Below are 26088 nucleotides of genomic sequence, written 5' to 3'. Positions count from 1 at the left end.
AGAAGAGGAGCTCGTCAGATCTGCAGTTCCCCGGGTCCGTTCCTTAAGATTATCCCGTTGCGATAATCTTAAGAAGAGCAATTATCTCACCGTTGCCGAGATAAGCGCTACGGCTTCTTGATTCCTTCGCGAATTTTTAGCAATCAGATCTGATCGGCGGTGGTCCACGGATATCAACGTCCCCGTCACAGGCCAAGATCTCATGCAAGCAGAAGACCGATAAACGATCTCTGCGTTTGTTTGATACAGTTGTAATTTTTTTTATTTTCATTGTGTAAGAAGATCTTATAAAAAGATTAATTTTTTATTTTATTCGAGTTTATTGTAAGGACTAAAGTTGTGATAGATTCGATAGCAATGAAAACATCAACTTTCGACGCAAACACATATGAGTGAGAAGGGGATGAAAATCATGCACACAAAGGGAAAACTCCCAGGACTGCAGTCAGTGGAGATGGATATGTGTGAAGAATGTATACTTAGAAAGCAGAAGAGAGTCAGCTTTCAGACAAGTGGCAGAACCCCCAGGAAAGAGAAGCTAGAGCTCGTTCACTCAGATGTTTGGGGGCCAACCACCACCGCGTCCATTGGTGGGAAACACTGCTTTGTGACTTTCATTGATGATCACTCTCGGAAAGTGTGGGTCTACTTTCTGAAGCATAAGTCAAAAGTATTTAAAGCTTTCAGTAGATGGAAAGCTATGGTCGAGAATAAGACCGGTCTGAGAATAAAGAAGCTCAGAATGGAGAGAACCGTTCCCGACACGCCTCAGTAAAATGGTGTAGCTGAGCGGATAAACCGAACATTGATAGAAAGAGCCAGAAGTATTCGGGTACAGTCAGGCCTACCGAAGCAGTTCTGGGCAGAAGCGGTCAATACAGCAGCTTACTTGATCAACCGAGGTCCATCGGTTCCATTGGAGCATAAAATACTAGAGAAGGTATGGTGTGGAAAGGAGGTAAAACTCTCACATCTAAAAGTTTTCGGTTGTGTAGCTTACGTGCATATTAGTGATCAAGGCAGGAATAAGCTTGATCCCAAGTCAAAGAAATACACTTTCATCGACTATGGTGAAGATGAGTTCGGCTACCACATTTGGGACAACGAAAACAAGAAGATGATCAGGAGAAGAGATGTGATATTCAACGAGAAGGTAATGTACAAAGATATACATATGACAGATGACTCAGAGAGCGAGTCAACATTTATAGATGCAGATGATGTCCCGAGTAACCTCTCGGAAGAACCCAATGTAGAAGGTCCTCAACCAGAAGAACCTGTTGGACAAGATGGTGCGCAAGAGCCCGACGCACCAGCTCCGATTTTGAGGAGATCTTCACGGCCTCCTGTGCCCAACAGGAGATACATGAACTATTTGTTGACAGATGGAGGGGAGCCTGAAAGCTATGATGAAGCTTGTCAGGAAAGAGATGTGAGCAAGTGGGAGCTTGCCATGAAAGATAAGATGAAGTCTCTCATCTCAAACCAGACGTGGGAACTAGCTGAGTTGCTCACGGGTAAGAAGGTACTCCACAACAAATGGGTGTACCGGATGAAAGAGGAGCAGGATGACTCCAAAAGATATAAGGTCCGATTAGTTGTCAAAGGATTCAAGCAAAAGGAAGAAATTGACTACACCGATATTTTCGCTCCCGTGGTGAAGCTAAATACTATCATGACAGTGATGAGTATTGTAGCTATTGAAGATCTTCATCTCGAGCAGTTAGATGTGAAGTCGGCGTTTCTTCATAGAGATCTAGAAGATGATATATACATGTACCAGCCAGAAGGTTTCTCGGAAGAAAAGAAGAAGAACCTGGTGTGCAGACTCAAGAAGAGCTTGTATGGCCTGAAACAAGCCCCAAGACAGTGGTATAAGAAGTTTGACGGCTTCATGCACAAGGAAGGTTTCCAGAAGTGCAACGCCGACCACTATTGCTACTTCAAAAGATATCAGTCCAGTTTTCCAGAAGTGCAACGCCGACCACTATTGCTACTTCAAAAGATATCAGTCCAGTTATATCATCCTACTGTTGTATGTTGATGATATGTTGGTTACAGGAGCAGATATGAAGGATATCAGGAGTTTGAAGTAGCAGCTGTCAAAGGAGTTTGACATGAAGGACTTGAGTTCAGCGAAGAAGATCCTTGGAATGCAAATCACGAGAGACAAGAAGAAAGGGTTCTTGCAGTTGTCTCAGACGGAGTACATCAACCTTGTTTTGTAGAGATTTAACATGGGCGACGCCAAGCCAGTGAGCACACCATTGGCCAGTCATTTTCACCTATCGAATGATCAATCTTCTAAGTCACATGAAGAGAAAGAGAGTATGACTAAGGTCCCTTACGCCTCAGCTATCGGAAGTTTGATGTACGCAATGGTCTGTACGAGACCAGACGTTGACCATGCAGTGGGAGTGGTCAGCCGATTTATGTCGAATCCAGGAAAAGCTCATTAGGAAGCGGTCAAGTGGATTCTGAGGTATCTACGAGGCACCACACAGAAGTGTTTGCACTTTGGTAAAGGAGAGGTGGAAGTGCAAGGGTACGTAGATGCAGACTTTGGAGGTAAAGTCGGTCACCGAAGAAGCACCATCAGCTATGTATTCACTGTCGGAACTATAGCTGTTAGTTGGATGTCACAGATACAGAAGATTGTCACTCTGTCCACTACAGGAGCTGAGTATGTTGCAGTGACTGAAGTCAGTAAAGAGATGATATGGCTTTAGGGTTTGTTAACAGAGCTGAGATTCAAACAAGAGAAGAATGTTTTGCATAGCGATAGTCAGAGTGCGATTCACTTGGCTAAGAATTCCGCATTTCAGAAGAATGTTTTGCATAGCGATAGTCAGAGTGCGATTCACTTGGCTAAGAATTCCGCATTTCATTCTAAAACGAAGCATATTACACTTCGGTACCACTTCATCAGATCCCTGTTGGAAGATGACGTGTTGAAACTGGAGAAGATTCCAGGAAGTAAGAATCCAACAGATATGTTAACAAAGATGGTGATTGTTCAGAAACTAAAGTTGTGCGCAACTTCAGTTGGCCTTCATGTATAGGTTATGAGGGAGGAGCCATACAGGAGGATGAGCTTAATGAGATAGCCTACTGACGACGGTTTTATCTCCAAGTGGGAGATTGTTGAGTCGAGTGTGGAGATCAAATCTTACAGGCGAGATTTTTCAGGCGAGGTTGTCGACGACCAGATGCAGGCGAAGCTCTCGAGCAGGCGAGGTCGAGTTGGTGAGCTCCAGGCCGGCTCGCGACAAGTTGTAAGAGAGATTAGAGATCTTCTTGCAGGTGAGTTCGACAAGTGACATGCGAGCTCGAGCTCCTCACAGGCGAGATCGTTGATAGGCAACGACAGTCTGTCGCCAGCTATCCTAGGGTTTCCCTATAAAAGGGGGGAACCCTGTGCCCTAACCCCAGTGCTTTTTCTTCTCTCTCTCTCTCTCTCTCTCTCTCTCTCCTGCTCTCGTGCTGCTCCTCTCGTCTCTCTCATCTCTCCATCATCTCTGCTCTCGTTATCGGTTGCACGTCGCGGCTGGCGAAACTTCACCCCCTTTCTCTCTTTCGTTTTTGCGGCGTCAATTTCTCTCCCCCTCTCTCTGCTCCTTTTTGTTCTCAGAGATTTGAGAAAAGGGGGTTTGATTTGAAAAGGAGATTTATTAAAGGAGAGAGAATTTATTGTGAGGAATATTCTCTATTAAATAGGGGTATTTTGAGAGAGAGATTAATACTGTAGCTACAGTATTAATTAGTATTTATTGAGAGATCTTAAGTTTGAAATCTGCTCTTACTTTGTAATTTCTTGTTAGATTAATAAGAAATTTACTGTGTGGCTCCTGAGGACGTAGGCAGTTGCCGACCCTCGTTAAATCTTGGTGTACTTTTTCTATTCTGTGTTTCTGCTGTCAAAGGGGTTTCGACATTAAATTCTCAACATAGCCCAGCTTCAGGATTTTCTTTCTAAATATGAGCTCATTTCCAGCTTTCCAGATAACCGGGATTATGTTCAAGGAAGACATTCTTGATCTAGAGTGTGGAGTGGGGAGAAGACGAGCAATATGAATGAGCTTAGTATAATGAGATGTTTTAATGGACTAAAACTTTCTAAGTCACCAATTAAAAAAGAAGTAAAATAGAGATAAATTACTGGTAAAATTTGGCAGTGCGTAGAACCTGAGTTGTTTTCAAGTTCAAAAGAACATGGAGTTAAATAAGATTTAGGACTAATTTATATTTAAAACTGAAGGTTTCTAAAACTGGATTTCTCCCATTTGGTACATACATAAGCCAAAGGGTCTTCCATGACTAATTGATTAGCACAAACTAGCATGTACGTAACTAAGCTGTGACAAAATGATTAAAGCTTGTAAAAAGTCTAGCAACAGCTAACTTGAATAAAGTCCTTAATATTTGGTAACTGTCATTGTGTCCTTAATATCTGGAATGTAGTGCATATTACATTATGTACTGTCAGGTAACATAAAATATAATGTACTTGGAGTGGGCATGGATACAAGCTTGCTCGTGGTTCTGGACGCACAAAAGTTTCATCGTTTGCTCCGATGTTTTAGTGTTGTGTTTATCGGCTGCTTGGGATACACTGGACCTATCTACATTTTGCACGGCTCTCATTTACCTTGCTAGCTCAACTAGTTTGTTAACTAATTTATATGATTTTGCTACATCTATGTATATCCCGTGACACTTTTTTATCTTCTTTCTCGTGTCAAAATTGCAACATCTCATGCGTTGCGCGTGTATGATCTATTGCCTTTGCGTAGTTGCGCCTATACAATGTTTTCCATAATCGATTTCTTTATGCTCATGAATTTTCCTCATTGGGGGTGTTTGGTTCAATTTCTACAAATTATAGGAAATGTTTTCCACCAAAAATATGATTTCCTCGTATTTCTTAAAAAAATTATAGGAAAAGTTTTGAGAAGTCAAAAGTACTAATTTTCTTATTTTTTTTACTTTGCTTGTTTGGTTCAAAAACAAGAAAATGACCCATAACTTTATAGAAAATAACAAGATTTTCTATAATTTGTAGAAATTAAACCAAACGCTCCCTAAATTTATAGAAAATTTTTAACTTTATAGAAAAGTGTCAATGCGGTGTCAGATTTATGAGTGATTTCCGTCCATTTTGAGAGAAAATTGATTTCTGTAATTTTTTTTTTGTATTTTACAAAAAATATTTCTGTAAATTTTTTTTGAACCAAACACAATTTACGGAAATCTGCAGAAAATTTTTAATTACAGAGTTGCCATTTGTCAAACATTTTGAGAAAACTTTTCTATAAAATTGTGCAACCAAACACCACTTATTATATTCCCAAATATCTCCATAAAATAACTGAAGAGCTTCTGAATTAAAATTTACTAGTTGAGAATGATCACCCAAAACAAGGTCAAATGACGTGGCGTCTCCTTACTAGTTGAAGTTTTTATTATTCTCAAATATCTCCATGTAGAATAAGGGGAGTGTTTCTAACCTGGAAGTTAAAAAAATAACAATCCAGTGAGACATAGCTGCCCAACTTTAATGTGTATGAGGAGTATTAATAGTAGTTAATGGAAGTTTAGCATGATTTAATTGTGTTTTTTTAACCAAATTAAGATTTTCTCCTCATCTGATCACATCGGGCAACAATAAAAATGAACTATAATCAGAGAAGTCTAGTACCCCAAAACTACCTTAAAAAAAACAAAAAAAACCATAAACTAACAAAAAGAAACTGCCATCCAAAAAACTAAAATAAAAAAAAGAACAAAAAGAAACTGCTATGATTACGAAGGGGCGCGCTATTACTTAAAAAGTGCAGGAGATTAGCATGTACAGTGAACTAATGATTTGGACTAGAAGGGGAAACAGAATCTTAACTTAGGCATCGCCTCAATTTAACGCTCAATTAAGAAAGAGTCCGTTGAAATTTAGGACATAAATACCCCTTAAACCCTTATTTCCCAGATCAGATCGCTCTCTCTAAACCTCGCCGCCGCAGTAATCCTATTTCCATTGGGATTTCAGTATAATGAATAAGGTATCCCTTATTAAACCCTTATTCCCTATGATAAAACCGCCTTCATAAATCTCCCCTCAGTTTTAGCCTCTATCTTCCGCTCTTCTCCCCAAATGTCTCTCTCGAAACCCTAACTCAAAAGTTTATGGCCGATCGATCGAGCTCGGAGTCGGCAAAGTTTGGAGGTAAGCTAGACATCAATTCTCTCTAGTTTTCGTTCTTTTACGAGTTTTTTTAGTTATCGATTTCTCTCAAAAATTCATGAGACATCTTCTCTCTCTCTCTCTTTTTGTTTTGAATTTGAAAGATTTTATTTTTTTTCTTTCCCCTTTCTGCACAAAATCTTTTCCGAAGCCCTAAAGCTGATGGATTTCCATCTTTGTCAGCAGATCGGTCAAGAAATTGAGGAGATTGGAAGGGAAAAGCTTGGAAGCTGCAATTTAACGGCCAGGTGTGAGGTATATTACATCGAATTGCACTAACAATTTCCTCTTAACGGTTCTCTCTAATTCCTTCTTTCTTTCCCCCTCTTTCCCCAATGTCTGTTCTGAAACCCTAGTCCTGAAGCTAAAGGATTTATCTTTATGGCAGATCGATCAAGAAACGGAGGAGCTTGGGGTGTTAACAACAAGTTGTTGATAAAAAAAGAGAGGAGCTTGGAAGTGGCAACCTTAATGGCAAGGTACCTTAACATCGTGCTACCCATTTTTTTCCCTTCAAAATCTGTTACCTTGTTATTGTATGCACTTATTATTGTATAGTTTGTTTCTGTATGTAAATATCTTCATTAGAACTTAATATAGATGGATGGCTACCATTCTACTTTTTCACGCATCCAGTCTTATCATATATTCATATATATGTTTTTGGTTTAATGATTGTGTCGTCTGTATTTCGTCATTGTTTTGCTCTTCATTAGTTGTTGTAAGTGACACATCAACTTATAATTATCACTTGTCTTTGGAGTTTGATATTGAGGTTGTGTCAACTGATTAATCCTGGACAGGCTTTTTAAGATTGTATAGTGTCAAATGTCAACCTACGTTAGCCCGTTTATAGTGATATTTTGGGTGTCACAAGTCTATCCCCTTGGAGGCATTTTTAATTTACTCATATTCTTGACCTGAGATGTATTCCAGTTTGTTTGGACTTTCTCATAATGCACACCAATTTTTACACACTAATTCATGATTTCTTCACTTCTAAGGATTACCGCCTTAGGTTTCCTAGCATTGTTTTATGGCTGGATAATTATCAGACCTATTAACCCTTTATCCCTAATGCACTACTAATTGTGGTTTGACTTTGTTTATTTAATGATCGTATAAAGGTTATGTATATTATGTTTTGTAAGCATATGCTTTTTAAGTTAGGAAAGTTTTCAATTGTTTAAACTCAACATAACTTCCAAAAAAAATTTTCAAATGCCATTTGGCATTTTCACATGCTGACATCTTTTTTCAAACTTTCCAATTTGTCAAACTTTCAAGTTTCCATAACTTTCCAGTTTCTAAATCTTTTTTGAGATTTCATTTTAACTTCCAAACTCTTCAATTTCTCAAAACGCTTTATGGTTTTTATGACTTTACAAAATTTTTTGAATATCTTTTTTTCTACTTTGAATTAAAGTTGTTGACTTGTTTTGCATTTTGCTCAATTCTCCATACTTTGTAATTTGTTATTTTTTAAAGTTTTCAATCTTTCCAATTTCTCAAACTTTTTGACAACTTTCCAATTTCTTAAACTTTTGGATGTTTAACTTTAATTTTCAAACTTTCCCATTTCTCAATCTTTTTTGACGTTTCACTTTAATTTCGAATTTTTCAAAATGATCGTTCCAATTTCTCAATCCTTTTTCAAGTTTTCATGGGTTTCCATTTTCTCAAACCTTTTTGACATTTTCACTTTACTTTTCAAAATTTATAATTTCTCAATCTTTTTTGACTTTTCACTTTAATTTTGAATTTTCAAAATAATCATTCCAATTTCTCAATTCTATTACAAGTTTTCATGGCTTTCCATTATCTCAAACCTTTTTGACATTTTACTTTTAACTTTAAAATTTTTAAAATAAACTTTCCATTTTTTCTCAAATATCTTTGTTTTTAAACTTCTACATAATTTGACTTGTTTTGCATTTTTCTTAGTTCTGCACACGTTCCTATTTATTAAACTTTTTCCAAGGTTAAATTTTCTAGTTTCTCAAACTTTTTGACAACTTCCAGTTTCTCATGCTTTTGAAAATTCACTTTGTTTTTAAAACTTTCTAATTTCTCACATGTATACATTTTTTCCAGGCTTTCCATTTTTTTCAAGTTGGTAAAAATTTCCAATGGCTCAACCTCTTTTGACATTTCGCTTTTAATTTTCAAATCTTCTGATTTGTGAAAAGATTTTCAAGTTTTCATATTTTATGAATAAATCGTAATCTTGGAAAGTTTTCAACGATTTATATAATTAATACAAAATTTGACAAACTTTTCAAATACAATTTTCACATCTTTACATTGTTTTAAAATTTTTAATTTCTCAAACTTTCAAGATTTTGTAAATTTCTATTTTCCTAATTTTTTTTCAGATTTAATTTGAAATTTCAAACTTTCTAGTTCTCAAAGTTTTTTCAAGCTTCAAGCTTCTCTCCATACTTTAATTTCTCACATGTATACATTTTTTCCAAGCTTTCCATTTTTTTCAAGTTGGTAAAAATTTCCAATGGCTCACAACTTCTTTTGACATTTCGCTTTAATTTTGAAATCTTCCGATTTGTGAAAAGATTTCAAGTTTTCATATTTTATGAATAAATCGTAATCTTGGAAAGTTTTCAACGATATATATAGTTAATACAAAATTTGACAAACTTTTCAAATACAATTTTCACATCTTTACATTGTTTTAAAATTTTTAATTTCTCAAACTTTCAAGATTTTGTAAATTTCTATTTTCCTAAATTTTTTTCAGATTTAATTTGAAATTTCAAACTTTCTAGTTCTCAAAGTTTTTTCAAGCTTCAAGCTTCTCTCCATACTTCCCAATTCATTGAACTTTTTCAGGTTTTCAAAATTTCTCGTACTTTTTGACAATTTTCCAACGTCTCAAACTTTTGGATGTTTCTTTAATTGTCAAAATTTTTAATTTCTTAAGCATTTTTGACATTTCACTTTAATTTTAAAGTTTTCATAATAACATTTCCAAATTGTCCACCTTTTTTGAAGTTTTCAATTTTCTTAATTCTTTTTGATATTTTACTTTAATTTTAAAATAAACTTTCCATTTTTTCAATTGTTTTTCAATTTTTCATGACTTTAAAGTTATTTCAAATTTATTCTTTTTAACATTGATATCTGTGTGTTTTGCTTCGTTTTCCTAACATCTCAATTTATTAGACTTTCTTCAAGTTTCCAAGCCCTCCAATTCCTCAGACATTTTGACAACTTTTCAATTTCTCAAAAATTTGTTATTTTCCAACATGTGTACATTTTTTCAAACTTTCCTTTTTTACCATACTTTTTTTTAAAGTTTTCAAACTTTCTAGTTTGTCAACCTCTTTTGACATTTCATTTTAATTCTCAAAATTTCCATTTTCTTGAATTTTCACAGTTTCATATTTGTAGATGTAGCAAAGTCTTAATCTTGAAAAGGTTCCAATAGCTAAAATAATTAATATAGATTTTCACAAAAAATTCTGGATCTTTTTGACTCTTCGCTTTAATTTTAAAATTTTCTAAATAACCTTTCCAATTTCTCATTTTTTTCAAGTTTTCATGGCTTTCCGATCTCAAACCACATCTTAATATAATTTTAAAATTTTCAAATAAACTTTCTACTTTTGCAAACTTTTTTCAACTCGTGACGTTACTAATTTTTTAAAATATGTTTTCTTAACTTAGACATAACTTGACTTGTTTTGTATTTGGCTTAGTTCTTCAACTTTTACAAAAGTTTTTGATTTTTCACTTTAATTTTCAAACTTTTCAATTTGACAAGTTTTACAAACTTTCTTCAAGTTTTCAAACTTTTCAATTTCACAATGTTTTTGAACATTTCAATTTATTATTGAAATCTTTAAATTTCTCAAACATTTTGACATTTCATTTTATGTTTTAAAACTTTCCATCTCTCAAAACTTTTTTCAAGCTTGAAAAATTTTCAATTATTTAAACTATAGAATAACTTTCACAAACTTTTCAAATGCCATTTTCATGTGTTTATATATTTTTTTTCAAACTTTCTAAATTCGCAAACTTTCAAGTTTTTACATCTTTCCAATTATCTCTTTTTTGAGATTAGTTCTAACTTTCAAAACTTTTCAATTGCTCCACCTTTTTTTTCAAGTTCCCTAAATTTACAAGTTCAAATATCTTTTTTATTTTTCACTTTGACATAAATTGTTGTTAAGTGTTACATTTCACTTAGTTGTCCATAACTCAAGTTTCAGACTTTCCCATTTCTCATATTTTTCGACAAATTTCCAATTTCTCAAACTTTGTTCAAGTTCCAATTTTTGAACTTTTTGGCAACTTTTTGAATTCTCAAGCTTTTGTCATTTGGATTTTCTAACTTTCTAATTGCTCGCATGTGTATATTTTTACAATTTTTTTTAAATTTATTAAACTTTTTTTCTTGTTCACAAACTTTGCAATCTCTCAAAATTTTTGACATTTCATGTTAAGCCTTAAACTTTTCCATCTCTTAAAAAATTTTCAAGCTTGAAAAGTTTTCAATTGTTTAAATTATAGAATAACTTACACAAAATTTTCAAATGCCATTTTCACATGTTGACTTTTTTTTCAAACTTTTCAAATTCTCAAACTTTTCAATTTTTTAAATCTTTCCAATTTCTCTATCTTTTTTTAGATTAATTTTAATATTCAAGACTTTTCAATTTCTCAAACTTTTTTCAAGTTTCCTTAATTTACATGTTCAAATATCTTTTTTTTTTCCACTTAGACATAAGTTGTTGGCATGTGTTGCGTTTCACTTAGTTGTCCATACTTATTTTAGACTCTCCATGTTCTCATATATTTTGAAAAATTTCCAACATCTCAAACTTTGGACTTTCACTTTATTTTTCAAACTTGCAAATTATGCACATATATTTTGACAAATTTCCAACATCTCAAACTTTGGACTTTCACTTTATTTTTCAAACTTGCAAATTATGCAATTTTTTTACATTTCACTTTAATTTAAAATTTTAAGATGATCTTTCTATTATTTTTTTCAAGTTTTCATGGTTTTCCGTTTTTGCGAACATTTTTGGTATCCTTTTAATTTAAAATTTTTGGAATAAACTTTGCTTATTTGCAAAAAAAAATCATATTTTCATTACTTTACAAGTTTTCAAATATCTTTTTTTTATTCTGACTTGACTTGTTTTGCATGTTGCTTAGTCCTTTAGGCATCCCAATTTATTAAAAATTTTGTTCAAGTTTGTTCCAATTTTTGAACTTTTGGACAACTTTCCGACTTCTCAAGCTTTTGAAAATTCATTTGGATTTTCAATCTTTCTAATTGCTCGCACGTGTACATTTTTTTCAAATTTTTTAATTTATTAAACTTTTTTCTTGTTAAAACTTTCCAGTCTCTCAAAATTTTATAGACAACTTTCCAATTTCACTTTAATTTTCAAGTTTTCCAATTTCTCAAACTTCATTGTCATTTCACTTTAATTTTGAAAATTTTAAAATGAATTTTTTCAAATATTGTTTTTCGACTTTTGCCATAAGTTGGTTTGTTTTGCAGTTTTGCGAAGTTCACCATTTTTTTGGGCATCTTTGTAGACACAAGTTGACTCATGCATTTTGCTTAGTTCTTTATACTTTTAAATCTATCAATTTTTTGATAACTTTTCAATCTCTCATCTTTTTGATAACTTTTCAATTTCTCAAACTTTTGGACATTTCACTTTAATTTCCAAACTAATCAATTTTAAAAAATTTTTCATCATTTCACTTTAATTTTAAATTTCGACATAAACTTTCAAGGTTTCAAAAAATTCAAGCTTTCATAAATTTCACAAGTTTTTTTAAATATCTTTTCTTTTTCACTTTGACATAAGTTGACTTGTTTTGCATTTCACTTAGTTCTTCAAACTTTTTAATTTTTTCTGGACAGTTCACACTTTATTTTCCAAACTTTTCAATTTCTCAAACATTCTTCAAATTTTTTTGTACAGTTAAACTTTATTTTACAAACCTTCAAATTTCTCAAATTATTTTGATATTTCACTTTAATATTAAAAATTTTGAATTACTCAAATTTTCTCAAATTATTTTGATATTTCACATTAATATTAAAATTTTTGAATTTCTCAAATTTTCTTTAAGTTTCTTAAAATTTTTCAATTTCTTTTAAAGTTTTTCAAGTCTGTAAATTTTTTAACTGTTTAAATAATAAAATATATTTTAGAAAATTTTCAAATACCATTTTTGCATGTTTGCGTTTTTTTGGTCAAATTTTCCAATTTTGCTTAGTTCGTCGTACTTACGATTTGTTAAACTTTCAAGTTTTCAACCTTTTCAATTTCACAATGTTTTTGAACATTTCAATTTGTTATTGACATCTTTAAATTTCTCAAAAATTTTGACATTTCATTTTATGTTTTAAAATTTTCCATCTCTCAAATTTTTTTCAAGCTTGAAAAATTTTCAATTGTTTAAGCTATATAATAACTTTCACAAAATTTTCAAATGCCATTTTCACATGTTTATATATTTTTTTCAAACTTTCTAAATTCGCGAACTTTCAAGTTTTTACATCTTTCTGTGACGTCCCAGGTTTCACGCGAGGCTGCAGACTAAGACGAAACCCGGATTGTCAAACCTGCCAAGCACGAAACACCATGCTACGACATGTTTCACCATCACAGTCACTATCTCTCTAGTGTAAATAATAAATAGATGAAAGCACCGACAGACAAATAAAAAAAATAGAATAAGCCAAGCATACACAGAAGCAATAAGAGAATACTCATCAATGAGCCTAACTGAAATAAAATAGAAATATCTCTGAGTCTGAAATAAACCTCAAATACAATGAGTCAAATAAAGTATCACTACGGCTCTCAGCCTCTACAAAATGTAATACAAATCTAGAGTCTGAACATAATCAACTAACTGTGGAGTTCTGAATAACTACTAAAATAGTAAATAGCTAGATAGAATCTATGAAGAAGTCATATCAGCCTGCGTCTTTCCGTGCGCTGGACTCGCTGCCTGAAAGGGGGGAAAACAACGAGCGTCAAAGCGCTATAGCGAGAACATCTCCACCTCTCCCCAGGGGAAGGTGTGGGAGTGTATAGAAAACATAAAGAGTACATAAATATAGAATCATTCATATACATCTAACTGGAGATTAGTATTTAGGAATCCACAACACGAGAGTTAGTACGTCGAGCGAAATAATCCAAACAAGGAAACCCTCATGTATATACCATGTCTCAAATTGTGACTCCCTAAATACTAATTCCAAACTCTATGAATGATAAACAACAAACAAAAAGATAATACTCCAAACCTCAAACCTGTAGAACAAATATCTTATCCTGATCTATACTCGGATAGACGGATTTGACATAAAAGGAACTCATTCAAACAAAGCCAACCACATACCATGTCGTGTAAGCCACGGTCTCAGAGAAAGCACCCTACTTACGGTTATTCAATATGGAAGCAAAATTATACTTTATATTACTTACAAATGTGCATCTCTTTTATATATTTGCCATACTCTTGTAATACTCTTACTCAATCGCTTTGCGGTAATAGGTTTCATCTCTCTATCCCGGAAATATAATATGACGATGCTTTTGTAATACTCTTACTCAATCCCTGCGGAAATAGGTTTCATCTCCCTATCCCGAAAACATAATATGACGATACTTTTGTAATGCTTTTACTCAATCGCCCTGCGAAAATAGGTTTCATCTCCCTATCCCGGAAGTATAATATTTGTATACTTTTCATATTTAGTATGTTAACACAACATATTTTAACCATATGTGTACATATCTCGGAGTACGTGTCCATATCTGGTGTTTACTGATATCTCAGATGTCAAACAACTTATAAACATCGTATCATAACAGGACAAGATTAAGAGACTTGCTCGAAAACTCAACAGTCGATTTTAAACATGCACAGGCAAAAAAATACACTTGGCGGTCGACCGCGACGGGTTCCGGGGCCTACGCAGGCCTCTGTCCTGCACGCGGTCGACCGCCGCTAGGGCGCGGTCGACCGTGAGCCGAAATTCCACATTCTCAATCTGGTTGTGTGTGTTGTGTTCACGTCGTGTTTAGGTGATTCAAACATGATTAAAACGATATGAATCTTGTATGGAAACATGAAAAAGCAGATAAAAACTTCTGGAAGCAACACAATGTATATAACATGATATATTATATGAAATTCATATCCGAAACCCTAAATCATGCACATGAACTTGAAACAAAGCACAAATCATCTATCATCAGATTAAACAACATTTAAATCATGTTCAGATCTTAAATATCTTCTGTAAATTCGTTCTCAAACCTTTCACATGGAAAGACCTAGTCTTTATACATATAATACAAAAGAATTAACTTTTATTCATAAACTAGTCAATTTGTCTCTAATAAACATGTTAAAAACCCTTTAAAAACGTTTTAAAACTTGGAGGGGGATTAGCAGAGATGAACTCGCCTGAAACTTGTAGAAAAACGTTTAGGATGCCAAGCCAAAGCAGATCTCCATTCCAAAAGCCAAAAAATCACCTGAAAATCCACTTGAAAGCCTCAAATATTCTCCAAGAATCAAAATAGGGTTTGTGGGGGTTTGGTGGCTGTTAGGGTTCTTAGAAAAACTGAGAAATTCGTGAAAATTTGATATATAAACTAAAGAAAACGAATATGAGCTTTAGAAATCCGAAACCAACTCAAAACAAGAGAAAAACTTTCTGCTGTTCTCCTGGTCGACCGTGGCGGTCGACCGGCTGCGGTCGACCGTGGCGGTAAACCGGACTGGGAATTTCCAGTTTTCATGATTTTGGCCGTTGTGTATGTTTCGACTCTTTCCTTCCTCACGAAAGAACTTGTTTATACTCAAAACACTTGGTATACTACTCACATACCATTTAACTGTATTTATCAAAGTAAATATCCATTTAACTATCCAATTTTCTCTTTTTTGAGATTAATTTTAACTTTGAAAACTTTTCAATTGCTCCAACTTTTTTTTCAAGTTTCCTAAATTTACAAGTTCAAATATCTTTTTTATTTTTTCACTTTGACATAAATTGTTGATAAGTGTTGCATTTCACTTAGTTGTCCATAATTCAAGTTTCAGATTTTCCCATTTCTCATATTTTTCGACAAATTTCCAATGCCTCAAACTTTGTTCAAGTTTGTTCCAATTTTTGAACATTTTGACAACTCTCTGACTTCTCAAGCTTTTGAAAATTCATTTGGACTTTCTAACTTTCTAATTGCTCACAAGTGTACATTTTTACAATTTATTTTTCAATTTATTAAACTTTTTTTTCTTGTTTACAAACTTTGCTATCTCTCAAAATTTTTGACATTTCATGTTAAGCCTTAAACTTTTCCATCTCTCCAAAAATTTTCAAGAATGAAAAGTTTTCAATTGTTTAAATTATAGAATAACTTCCACAAAATTTTCAAATGTCATATTCACATGTTGACTTCTTTTTTCAAACTTACCAAATTCTCAAAATTTTCAATTTTTTACATCTTTCCAATTTCTCATCTTTTTTTAGATTAATTTTAATTTTCAAGACTTTCCAATTTCTTAATTTTTTAAGTTCGAATTTCTTTTTTTTTCCACTTTGACCTAAGTTGTTGGCATGTGTGGCATTTCACTTAGTTGTCCGTACTTCAAGTTTTAGACTCTCCAAGTTCTCATATATTTTGACAAATTTCCAACATCTCAAACTTTGGATTTTCACTTTATTTTTCAAACTTGCAAATTATGCATTTTTTTTACATTTTACTTTAATTTTAAATTTCAAGATGATCTTTCTATTTTTTTTTCAAGTTTTCATGGTTTTCCGTTTTTGCGAACATTTTGGTATCCTTTTAATTTAAAATTTTTGGAATAAACTTTACTTATTTGCAAAAAAAATTCAAATTTTCATTACTTTACAAGTTTTCAAATATCTTTTTTTATTTTGACTTGACTTGTTTTGCATGTTACTTAGTCCTTCAGTCATCCCAATTTATTTAAAATTTTGTTCAAGTTTGTTGCAATTTATGAACCTTTGGACAACTTTCCGGCTTCTCAAGCTTTTGAAAATTCATTTTGATTTTCAAACTTTCTAATTGCTCGCACATGTACATTTTTTCAAAAATTTTTAAATTTATTAAACTTTTTTCTTGTTCAAACTTTTCAGTCTCTCAAAATTTTAGACAACTTTCCAATTTCACTTTAATTTTCAAGTTTTCCATTTTCGCAAACTTCTTTGTCACTTTAATTTTGAAAATTTTAAATAATTTTTTAAATATCGTTTTTCGACTTATCATAAGTTGTTGGTTTGTTTTGCAATTTTACGAACTTAACCATTTTTTTGAGTATCTTTGTAGACATAAGTTGACTCATGCATTTCGCTTAGTTCCTTATACTTCTAAATTTATCAATTTTTTGATGACTTTCTAATCTCTCATCTTTTTGATAACTTTCTAATTTCTCAAACTTTTGGACATTTCACTTTAATTTTCAAACTACTCAATTTTTAAACTTTTTTTTAATCATTTCACTTTTAATTAAATTTCAACTTAAACTTTAAAGTTTTCAAAAATTTCAAGTTTTCATAAATTTCACAAGTTTTTTAAATATCTTTTCTTTTTCACTTTGACATAAGTTGACTTGTTTTTCATTTCACTTAGTTCAAAAATTTTCAATTTTTTCTGGACAGTTCACACTTTATTTTCCAAACTTTTCAATTTCTCAATCATTCATCAATTTTTTTTGTACAGTTAACTTTGTTTTACAAACCTTCAAATTTCTCAAATTATTTTGATATTTCACTTTAATATTAAAATTTTTGAATTTCTCAAATTTTCTATAAGTTTTTTAAACTTTTCAAATTCTTTGACATGTCATTTTAGTTTTAAAACTCTTCAATTTCTTTAACGTTTTTCAAGTCTGTAAATTTTTTAACTGTTTAAATTATAAAATACTTTTTTGAAAATTTTCAAATACCATTTTTGCATGTATGCATTTTTTTGGTCAAACTTTCTAGTTTTGCTTAGTTCTTCATACTTTCAATTTATTAAACTTTCTTCAAGTTTTCAACTTTTCAATTTCACAATGTTTTTTGAACATTTCAATTTATTATTGACATCTTTAAATTTCTCAAAAATTTTGACATTTCATTTTATGTTTTAAAATTTCCCATCTTTTAAACATTTTTCAAGATTGAAAAAAATTTAATTGTTTAAGCAATAGAATAACTTTCACAAAATTTTCAAATGTCATTTTCACATGTTTATATATTTTTTTCAAGCTTTCTAAATTCGCAAACTTTTAAGTTTTTACATCTTTCCAATTTTCTCTTTTTTGAGATTAATTTTAACTTTAAAAACTTTTCAATTTCTCTAACTTTTTTTTCACGTTCCCTAAATTTACAAGTTCAAATATTTTTTTTATTTTTCACTTTGACATAAATTGTTTATAATTGTTGCATTTCACTTAGTTGTCCATAATTCAAGTTTCAGACTCTCCCATTTCTCATATTTTTTGACAAATTTCCAACGTCTCAAACTTTGTTCAAGTTTGTTCCAATTTTTGAACTTTTTGACAACTTTCTGACTTCTCAAGCTTTTGAAAATTCATTTGGATTTTCTAACTTTAAGATAAGTTGTTGGCATGTGTTGCATTTCTCTTAGTTGTCCATACTTCGGTTTTAGACTCTCCAAGTTCTCATATATTTTGGCAAATTTCCAACATCTCAAACTTTGGACTTTCACTTTATTTTTCAAACTTGCAATTTTTGCATTTTTTTTACATTTCACTTTAATTTAAAATTTCAAGATGATCTTTCTAAATTTTTCTTTCAAGTTTTCATGGTTTTCTGTTTTTGCGAACATTTTTGGTATCCTTTTAATTTATTTTTTTTGGAATAAACTTTGCTTATTTGCAAAAAAAATGCAAATTTTCATTACTTTACAAGTTTTAAAATATCTTTTTTTATTCTGACTTGACTTGTTTTGCATGTTGCTTATTCCTTCAGTCATCCCAATTTATTAAAAATTTTGTTCAAGTTTGTTCCAATTTTTGAACTTTTGTACAACTTTCCGACTTCTCAAGCTTTTGAAAATTCATTTGGATTTTCAAACTTTCTAATTGCTCGCACGTGTACATTCTTTCAAATTTTTTTCAATTTATTAAACTTTTTTCTTGTTCAAACTTTCCAGTCTCTCAAAATTTTAGACAACTTTCCAATTTCACTTCAATTTTCAAGTTTTCCAGTTTCTCAAACTTCTTTCTCATTTCACTTTACTTTTGAAAAATTAAAATAAAAATTTTCAAATATCGTTTTTCGACTTTGCCATAAGTTGTTGGTTTGTTTTGCAATTTTGCGAACTTTACAATTTTTTGTGTACCTCTGTCGACATAAGTTGACTTATGCATTTCGCTTATATCAATTTTTTGATAACTTTCCAATCTCTCATCTTTTTGACAACTTTCCAATTTCTCAAACTTTTGGACATTTCACTTCAATTTTCAAACTGATCAATATTTAAACTTTTTTTGTCATCATTTCACTTTAATTTTAAATTTCGACATTAACTTTCAAGTTTTCAAAAATTTCAAGTTTTTATAAATTTCACAAGTTTTTTTAAATATATATATTTTTTTCACTTTGACATAAGTTGACTTGTTTTGCATTTCACAAGTTGTTTTAAATATATATATGCTTACAAAACATAATATACATAACCTTTATACGATCATTAAATAAACAAAGTCGAACCACAATTAGTAGTGCATTAGGGATAAAGAGTTAATAGGTCTGATAATTATCCAGCTATAAAACAATGCTAGGAAACCTAAGGAGGTAATCCCTAAAAGTGAAGAAATCATGAATTAGTGTGTAAAAATTGGTTTGCATTATGAGCAAGTCCAAACAAACTAGAATACATCTCCGGTCAAGAATATGAGTAAATTAAAAATGCCTACAAGGGGATAGACTTGTGACACCCACCATATCGCTATAAATGGGCTAATGTAGGTCTGATAATTATCCAGCCATAAAACAATGCTAGGAAACCTAAGGAGGTAATCCCTAAAAGTGAAGAAATCATGAATTAGTGTGTAAAAATTGGTTTGCATTATGAGCAAGTCCAAACAAACTGGAATACATCTCCGGTCAAGAATATGAGTAAATTAAAAATGCCTACAAGGGGATAGACTTGTGACACCCACCATATCGCTATAAATGGGCTAATGTAGGTTGACATTTGACACTATACAATCTTAAAAAGCATGTCTAGGATTAATCAGTTGACACAACCTCAATATCCAACTCCAAAGACAAGTGATAATTATAAGTCGATGTGTCACTTACAACAACTAAAGAAGAGCAAAACAATGATGAAATACAGACGACACAATCATTAAACCAAAAACATATATATGAATATATGATAAGACTGGATGCGTGAAAAAGTAGAATGGTAGTCATCCATCTATATTAAGTTCTAATGAAGATATTTACATACAGAAACAAACTATACAATAATAAGTGCATACAATAACAAGGTAACAAATTTTGAAGGAAAAAAATGGGTAGCACGATGTTAAGGTACCTTGCCATTAAGGTTGCCACTTCCAAGCTCCTCTCTTTTTTTATCAACAACTTGTTAACACCCCAAGCTCCTCCGTTTCTTGATCGATCTGCCATAAAGAAAAATCCTTTAGCTTCAGGACTAGGGTTTCAGAACAGACATTGGGGAAAGAAAGAACGAATTAGAGAGAACCGTTAAAGAGGAATTTTTTAGTGCAATTCGATGTAATATACCTCACACCTGGCCGTTAAATTGCAGCTTCCAAGTTTTTCCCCTTCCAATCTCCTCAATTTCTTGACCGATCTGCCGACAAAGATGGAAATCCATCAGCTTTAGGGCTTCGGAAAAGATTTTGTGCAGAAAGGGGAAAGAAAATAAAATAAAATCTTTCAAATTCAAAACAAAAAGAGAGAGAGAAATGATGTCTCATGAATTTTTGAGAAATCGATAACTAAAAAACTCGTAAAAGATCGAAAACTAGGGAGAATTGATGTCTAGCTTACCTCCAAACTTTGCCGACTCCGAGCTCGATCGATTGGCCATAAACTTTTGAGTTAGGGTTTCGAGAGAGACTTTTGTGGAGAAGAGCGGAAGATAGAGGCTAAACTGAGGGGAGCTTTATGAAGGCGGTTTTATCATAGGGAATAAGGGTTTAAGGGATACCTTATTTATTATACTGAAATCCCAATGGAAATAGGATTACTAAGGCGGCAAGTTTTAGAGAGAGCGATCTGATCTGGGAAATAAGGGTTTAAGGGGTATTTATGTCGTAAATTTCAACGGACTCTTACTTAATTGAGCGTTAAATTGAGGCGATGCCTAAATTAAGATTCTGTTTCCCCGTCTAGTCCAAATCATTAGTTCACTGTACATGCTAATCTCCTGCACTTTTTAAGTAATAGCGCGCCCGTTCATAATTATAGCAATTTCTTTTTGTTCTTTTTTTATTTTACTTTTTTGGATGACAGTTCCTTTTTGTTAGTTTATGGTTTTGTTGTTTTTTTAAGGTAGTTTTGGGGTACTAGACTTCTCTGATTATAGTTCATTTTTATTGTTGCCCGATGTGATCAGATGAGGAGAAAATGTTGATTTGGTTAAAAAAAACACAATTAAATCATGCTAAACATCCATTAACTACTATTAATACTCCTCATACACAATAAAGTTGGGCAGCTATGTTACTGGAAAGCTAATGTTTTGGTTTTTCAAAAGGTCCATTATTTGAGGCTTGCCAACGGCAAGCCGAGAAGTGTTTTATTCGAATTAATCCCTCATAAGTTCCCGTGGGTCGTAGGTCCTGGATTAGGGCTAATCGGTCTGAGGCGCTTTGTTTGGCGTACTTTGCACTTTGCACGGATGCATCGGGGCGAGATGGCACTGTTTGGCGCCACGAAGGTTGCCTCGCAGACTGCTTCGTAGCATGCAGACGAGCTACGTATTCGCACGAGGGTGTGACCATAGCGTTCTCAAAGTCAGACGAGGTTCGTCAATTGGTTGAAGAGGTTCGTCTGTTTGACGAGGTTCGCTCGTTCGTTGAGGTTCGTCTGTCAAACGAGTTTCGCCTATTTGACGAGGTTCGTTTGTTTGACGAGGTTCGTTTGTCAAACGAGGTTTGTCTGACTTGTTGAGTCGTGATCCTCGCGTTACGTAGCAACGCGTCCATTGATTGTCTCGTATTCGGCTGTTATACATCCTTATGATATAAAAGTTGCTATTATTTTTTTTTTAAAAAGTTGCTATTATTTTAAATTTCCTTGGGCTCAAGGTCATTCAACTGGCCCTAATTTTGTTCTATTTTCCTTCACCTGTTCTTTTCCTTCCGATTGGACTTTTCTTCTATGATCTCGATTCTTTTTTGGTTGCCAGTGTTTTCCTTTCCTTTCTTATTTTCTTCTATTATTTTGTATTGGGTATTGGAGGAGGTAGCTCAACTTTTTTTCACCAGGTATGGATATGGGTGTGTCCCTGTGCATTGTTGTTAGGTGCTTTTGTGCCTCTTGCTAGTCAGCTGGGAGAACTTTTGTATATCAAGTGAATTCATATAAAAGATAGACTCCTAAAGTAGCAATTTGTGTCTTTTTAATTTGTTTTTCGGATAATATTGGTGTGAGGTTTGTCCCATCTTTATGTGCATTATAGATTAATGATGTATGGCATCTTGGAGATTGTGCTGGTAGGTTTCAAATGCATGCTGCTACTGTTTTCAGCCGTAAAACTTAGAGCTATTTAAATGTGCAGGCACAAGCTGCAGGTCGTGCAGGTGGTCCCCCTGGTAGAGGTGTAGTGCCACCAGTAAGACGATAGTCATCTTCAAGCGTGCCCGAATTTCCTTAACTTCTGCAGTGCACCATTTCTTGAGGGTCCTTCGGTTGTAGACCGAGACTTCTAGCAACAGTGTTGCCGTTTAGATGTAAACAAAGTTTCTTCACCTTCTACAACTGATTTCTTCTGTTGACCTCAATCAGTTCAGAATTTGTACTGCTTTCTGGTTCTTATGTCCCGTGTCAGTGCCTGGAGGTACTAATGTATTCTAGTTTTATCTGTGGGATTTGCAATATCATTTCTGCGATCTGATTGAGTTCACTTGTTCTGCCACCATCATCAGATCTCACTTGCTCTACCACCTTTTTGTAACTGATATCCCAAATTATATACGTTAAAGCGAAACTCAGAACTCAATATTGTGATTGTGTGTACTTATGTACTCACTGGCTAGAGATTCTAAGGTGGTTCAATTGCGATCCTCTTGGAGTTATTAGCTGTTTTCTTTTTTATGGGTTGAGGTCTCACGCTGCCATTTTTGTCATTTGTGTAGCCTTTTTATAGTTTTTCTGCACTAGTATTAGGGAAAAATGTAGTGCCCTCAGCTTTACATTTGCCGCTAATGCAGTGTCGGAATACACATCTTCTGAATGGTTACCTTTTATTTGGAAAAATGTTCGAATAACCAAATCTTTAATTAAAGTCCAAGCTAAACGTCTCGCGGACGTCTTGAGCCTGGCAACTCTGGGTTCGTATTAGTGAGTGAAATCCCATCCAATGCTGTACAATGCATTACTCATTTTTTATGTACTAATCTCATACTATTGTTAGTGTAATAAGATGATTAACTTATCTCATCACTGATTTCAAGTAAACACGGATATCTCTTATTCTTTCTAATTCGCTTGAATACAAAAACAATATAAGAAGAAAAAAATCAGTGCAATAAGGTTGACAGGATGAACTTACACTCTGTATGATGAATGACGAGACGAACCTTTTCTCATAACTTGATTCATGACAAATTTGAGGGGTCTCACATATTTTACCGTTAATAACATGAACATGAAAAAGTAGAGTACAATAAAGTCTACAGGTGTGTATGCTTACACTCTCTCGGTAACCGTAACTATACTATTATAATGACAGCCTGGTTGCGTGTGGCTTGCCGAGGACTAGACATGTGTTTACTTGTGTGCGTGTCGCTCTGCCACATCATTCCATTCGAGTAGAGGAATTTTTCAAAACAGCCTTAAAGAGTTTTTTATTTATCAAAATCAACTCGTTTTTTTATTTATCAAAACCAATCTATTTTTTATCATGTGGGCTTAATGACGTTTCTAAACAGTTGGGGTTGCCAACCCTGACTGTTTAGGACATAAAAATTTCAGGTTTAAGAGTTCTAATTGGGGATTAACACCTTCCTAAATAGTCGGGGTTGTCAAACCTAACTGTTTAGAACTCCGACGGTTTAGGAACTTCATTAAGCCCACATGGAAAAAAGTGGGTTGATTTTGATAAATAAAAAAATCGGGTCAATTTTAAAAAATAAAAATCTTTTTGAGACTGTTTTGAAAATTTGTTCATTCGAGTATAGAACTAGCCCAATCGTGTGGTTCTTGTGTGCGAGCGTGTGGATTCCCACCATCAGCAACTATAAAATTAAGCATGTACTTGCAAAACCATAAAATTGTCTCTTCTTCTTCACAGGAAACTGACTAACTTGTATTGTGTGCCATTATTGAATGTCACTTTGCTATCGTCAGCTAGGTTGAACAGGGAAGATCCAAGTTTTACTGTTCATACTACAATACAGCGAATACCACAGTAAATCACTATAGTGTGAATAATAAATTTTTTTAAGAATGTGAACTTACTGTTTATCCTACAGTAATTACTGTATTGTGAACAATATCCATTTAAGTAAATATAGCAGGATATATGATTTCTAATTTTGAGCATACAATAATCAAATCAAATGTATTAAATCTTAGAGGGAGGCAGGTTCAAAATGCAATGCTTAAAAAAACAGGAGACCATTGTTTTGTACGAGGTACTCATTAGTACACTCTTATGACACAGATGCGCCACTAGGAGCATATCTTGACTCCCAGGATCAAGTAGCGATAAGGAGACTACTTCTCTTTAATTAACCAAAATCGATGGCTCACAAGAGAATCCTGCCCACACTTTTCTCTAATATAGTTTGAGAGTAGTTAGGGGCTGTAGTCGTGATAGCTGTGTGTTTGGCAAGCTAAACAAAACTGGGCCAGGACTAGTCTTGGCGCAGTTGGCCCAGTTTTGCACTAAGGGGGGGTTATTTGTTGGTGTAATTTGGTGTAATTTGGGGTAAATTGTTCCAATGGGATAATTTTACCCAATGGGATAATTAAGTGGGATAAATTAGGGTAAAATGGGGTAATGGGTAATGGGACAATTTAAGTGGGACAATTTAGTATAACATCTTTTTATAATATTATATTTATAGCTCAATTAAATTCAAGTTTAACTTGACATAACATCAAATGATTAAATAAATAATAGTTATAATATACAATAATATTATTTTTAAGATTATTTTAATATAAAATAATAAAAATAATATAATAATATTAATATTAATCAATCTTTGAATATTTTGATGTTTATTTTAATATTTATGCTATATTAAAAAAATTTTAATTGCAATAATTGTTCAAACATACAACCCCAAATCTTTAATAACACACAAAATTTTTCAACTGTCATACAAATCACCAGAGCATAGTTTCAACATCAAATTATCACAAGTACATAGTTTCAACGTCAAATTATCACAACAATACAAGAAAATTCACAAGTACATAGTTTCAACATCAAATTATCACAACAATACAAGATAAATGGTTTCAACATTGAATTGTGGCCGCCGTCGTTGCGCCACCACCCTCCTCCGCTCACCTTCCCTCACCGCGCCAAACACCCCCAACACCACCTCCCCCTCCGACCACATGCCGCCAAGCACCCCTTGAACCACCTCCTTCAACCCCAAATCGCCCGAACCCGAGCTCCACCACAACTTCTCTTGATCAAGCTGCCTCTGCTGCTAACAATCACCATGAACAGTATCTTAACATGTTTCCATTTCCCTACTTTTCAAGCATCAACACTTCAGAAACTCAGGAAAGGATTGCATTGCAAAGGATGAAATCATGATTCTTATGTCCTCATTGTGTGCAAACGAACTGAAAATCATTCACAACTCTTTATATAATACTATGTGATTGATACCATTTCGTCCTTCCCCGTCACTTTAATCAGCATAGTCGTGACTAGACCTCCTATTTGTGCAGCCATGTTGATAATGCGAATGAGGAGATTATCAGCAGTATCCTCATCAAATAGCAAAATAGAGACATTCTGATTATCTTCCATCCTGTATTAGGAAACGAGATCAAATAATAGTAAGATTTTTAATACAATATATTCACCAAAAAATAGTAAGAATTCCATCACTACAAGTAATTCCATCACTATCCAAAGCATGCATAAGAATTCCATCACACAACCAGTAATCAAGCCACGTGACCCCCTCTAACACTTCATTACTAATGCAAACAACTATCCAAAGCAAATTAGATAGAACAACCTCACCTGTATAATAACAAAAACATACCAAGATAATAGTCATTAATAAAAGAATCTGACACGAGTTATACACAAACTTGGCATGGGAATACATATCTATCTTACAATTACTGGGGATTGATGCATGATTTAATGAGTTTTAAGTTGGTATAGTACTTTGATTTCTTTGGCAGTCTTGATAGTTTGATGCCAGACAATATGACATGTATCATGTAAAATCAACAGAAGGGAACTTCACCACCAATCAACATAACTAGTAGCATCCTCAAAAATTCATATGCTCCAGGCCCTCAACAGGCACAGTCAACCGCAAAAAGTAATCATATAAATGGCAATAGTTCAGTAATTAACAAATCAACAAACAGAGCCCCATGTTGA

The 26088-nt window shown here is 33.2% G+C and overlaps 2 long non-coding RNA genes across 4 annotated transcripts; one reads left to right on the top strand and one right to left on the bottom strand.

Annotated features, from left to right (window-relative positions):
* Nucleotides 6063-22506, top strand: LOC109837237. Of its 3 annotated transcripts, XR_002246221.1 has the most exons (5): nt 6063-6220; nt 6425-6493; nt 6627-6717; nt 21116-21395; nt 22060-22506. It is a non-coding gene; the product is annotated as an uncharacterized LOC109837237 (long non-coding RNA). The 3 variants fall into 3 exon arrangements; XR_002246220.1 differs by lacking the exon at nt 21116-21395; XR_002246219.1 differs by having other exon boundaries at nt 21116-22506.
* LOC109837238 lies at nt 19382-20576 on the bottom strand. Its single transcript, XR_002246222.1, has 3 exons — nt 20325-20576; nt 20055-20124; nt 19382-19930 (listed from the first exon to the last, which is right to left on the bottom strand). It is a non-coding gene; the product is annotated as an uncharacterized LOC109837238 (long non-coding RNA).

The sequence above is a fragment of the Asparagus officinalis genome, chromosome 4 (assembly GCF_001876935.1).
Source record: "Asparagus officinalis chromosome 4, Aspof.V1, whole genome shotgun sequence".
Lineage (NCBI taxonomy): Eukaryota > Viridiplantae > Streptophyta > Magnoliopsida > Asparagales > Asparagaceae > Asparagus > Asparagus officinalis.
The sequence above is the reverse complement of the archived record's forward strand: the minus strand, read 5'-3'. Positions and strand labels throughout refer to the sequence as shown.